This window comes from Scylla paramamosain, chromosome 8 (genome assembly GCF_035594125.1).
Source record: "Scylla paramamosain isolate STU-SP2022 chromosome 8, ASM3559412v1, whole genome shotgun sequence".
Classification (NCBI taxonomy): Eukaryota; Metazoa; Arthropoda; class Malacostraca; order Decapoda; family Portunidae; genus Scylla; species Scylla paramamosain.
In genome coordinates, this window is record NC_087158.1 from 10,504,674 (window position 1) to 10,508,299 (window position 3,626).

Sequence of the window (3,626 nt, forward strand, 5' to 3'; positions counted from 1 at the left end):
GGACCAGAACTGCACAGAGTAGTCTCGATGAATCTCTGACCAGCATCAAATATAACTTTAATATTACTTCGGCCCTTCTACTTTTAATGCTCCTAAAAATTAATTCTGGTACCCCCATTTGCCCTGTTTCTATCCTCTATGCATTGCTTTCTTGGACGGAGTTCAGAGCTAACTATAACTCTTAAATCTTTTTCGCACCCTGAACCTACCAGTTTCGTTTTTTATTGTGTACTTACGGTGTAGGTTTCCTCTACCTACGCTAAGTACTTTGCGTTTGTTGATATCAAACTGCATTTGCCATCTGTCTGTCCGTTCGTTCATCCTATCCAAATCTGCCTGCAAGGCGATGGCACCCAATTCTGACTTAATTAATCTACCTATCTTTGTGTCATCCGCAAATTTGCGAACATCATTACTAATTCCACTATCCAAATCATTGATATATATTAAAAAAACAATGGTCCTAATATTGGTCCCTGAGGCACCCCCACTAATTACTCGACCCTTATCGGATTTAGAGCCGTTTATCACAACTCTCTATCGCCTGTCGCTTAGTCACGAATTTATCCAGTGTAACATTTTCCCATTCATCCCATGCTCCCTAACCTTTCTCAGGAGCCTCTGATGGGATACCTTGTCAAACGGTTTACTAAAGTCCAGATATAGGATGTCATAACTATCATCATTATCTGCCGCCTAGTAAACTTTACTGTAAAAACTTAACAAGTTCATCAGGCAAGACTTCTCCTTCGTGAAGTCATGTTGTGACTGATTTATCATGTTTGTCTAAATGCTTCCTAATGTTCTTCGCCATTATTGACTCCATTATTTTACCTAGAAAAGAAGTTAAGCTGACAGATTTATAATTAGACGTTAAAGTTTTACCTCCTTTCTTAAAGACGGTACTACATTCGCCTGCCTCCACATTACTGGTACCTCACCTGACTCAAGTGATTTCCTAAAGACAGAAACTAACGGTTCACTAATAACCTCTTTCCATTCCTTAAGTACTCTGGGATATACTTCATCTGGTCCTGGTGTCTTGAACTTCTCAGCCTATCTCCTGTTCCACTATCTCCTTAGTTATGGTAATATCTATCAATTTCTCATTCTCTTCTGCTCTAAACATCTGCTCACTCTCCGGCATTTCCTGCATGTTTTTCTGGGTGAAGACAGTTAAAAAAATACTCATTCAGAATTTTACTAATCTCCTCCCCAAAACTAACCAGCTCCCTACCTGCTGCCTTTAATGGACCTATTGTTTCCCTTTCTTTGTCCTATATACCTGATACTGACACTTATTATCGTGTACATTTCGGACGCGGACGTGTCAACAGCTGCAGATATACTGGTGAGATGACCAGAGAGCGCTAAGCCGATCATGGGGGATTTTAATGCGTGTGATTTCCAGGAAAAGATCCCAGCATACGAACAGTCAGTGAAATGCAATATGCGAGGAAACAATACACTCAATAAATTATATTGCAACGTGAAAAGTGGCTACCGAGCGTTCCAAAGATCGCAATTAGGGAATAGTGATCACAATATACACTTACAAACAGGTGTTAAAAAGGGAACCATGCAAAGCTGTGACATAGAAAATGGGATCCAGAAAACATCGCTCAGCTTCAAGCCTGCCTGGAATGTACAGACTGGAAGGCACTGATAGGAAATGGAGCAGACATTAGTGGAAACAGATGTTTTTAATGCGTATTTTAACTTTTGCTTAGGCATGCTTATACCGACCAAAGACATGGAAACTTTTCCCAATAATGAGCCGTGGATTAATAAGGAGCTAATATCATTATTAAAAGAAAAATGTGGAATAAGGCAGAGTGGAAATATAAACCAGAAAAAAGGATTTGCAAAAACACATTAATAAGAAAATAACGGACTCGAAAAAAAGCTTACAAGGAAAAAAAATTGATAGACCTTTCAGGACTAATAAAACGAAGGACGCCTGGATATAATAAAAAGCAATCTACACCTGAACCAGAAGACGAGGCCACATATGTAAATGAAATGAACTCGTTCTTTGCAAGGTTTGAACAATATGATTTTAGTGCAGAACGGAGTGAAGTGATGGGCGTCGTACGAAGCAGGAATGATGAGCAAATAGTGATAACAGAGGAAGTGGTGATGAGAGAACTGGAGCGGGTGAGTATGAGCAAGGCTACGGGGCCAGATGGGGGTGCCAGCAAGGGCACTCAACTGTTGTGCGGTACAGTTGACACCAGTGCTGCAGCGACTGTTCCAGGACTCTGTCGACCAGGGTGAATTGCCTCAGATATGGAAATTAACCGAAATTAAACCCACTGTCAAAATTTAATTCCCAAAACAATTTAATGATTTTAGACCTATTGCTCTTATATCAAATAACGTGAAATGTTTAGAAAATATTGTTAGAAACCATTTATGCGATAAAATGGAACATTTCGGAGATCAAATGCGATTCGCTTATTGTAAAAAACAAGTGTACAAGATGCAAGCCTAACTTTTATAAATGATATCTGCAAGCATTTAGATAAGAGGAATTCATCAATAAGACTTCTATTCATAGATTTTAGCTCAGCCTTTAATGCTATACAGCCACATGTACTTTTAAATAAATTATTGCAGATGGGTGATGACAGTTATATATTGAAGTGGACTTTTAGTTCTTTAACACGGAGGCCTCAGTATACTAAAATCGGCAGAGTACAGTCTGATAAAATAGTCATTAGCACATGTGTGCCTCACGGTTGTGTGTTGTCCCCATTATTGTTCAGCCTGTACACAAATGAATGTAAGAGTGTTTATGACAACTGTACCATAGTGAATATACCGATGATACAGTGATTACAGGAAAGATATTGAAATGATGACTGCAGAAATTGCATAACTCAGATCCAAAAACTCGCTGAATGGTGTAAAGAAAATTATTTAGTATTAAATGTAAAGGAAACCAAAGAAATTATTATAGATTTTAGTGAAAAGGTCATAAATGTTCCAGATTGAGGGGGAATCTGTAGAGCGGGTAAACCAATATAAATATCTTGGTATTACAACTGATGATGAACTAAAAAAGGTAATGCAAACACACATCTAGTCAGGAAAAATGCAATCAGAGGCTTCATTCTCTCAGAATTTTAAACAATGTTCATGCAGATAAAAAAAAACCAAAATATTAGTTCGTTTTATAAATTCACCTTAGAGTCAATTCTAAATATTTCAATCGCTACGTAGTATAAAAACATTAAGTTCTGCAGATAAAAAATAAGCTACATAAAATAGTTAGAAAGCCTAAAGGGTTCGGTGCAGAAGTGACTACACCATACATACTGTATAAAGAGGCTCTACTAAAACAAGTGGATAAAGTAATGCAAGACTACACCCACCCTCTAAACAACTGTTTCATATTCTTAAGATCAAGAAGGTTGGCACTACTCATGATAAAAACAGACCGGTACAAGAAATCTTTTATTCCCAGCAGCATTGTGCCCTTTAACCACTTTTATTCATAAGGAACATGTCTTATGTAGATATGTATGTTTTATGTGATTGATGCTTTTAATTATGTCTATTTTTTTTTTTTATAATTATACTATGTCTTTATTTTCTCTGGATCCTGTAGCCATAAAGAATTT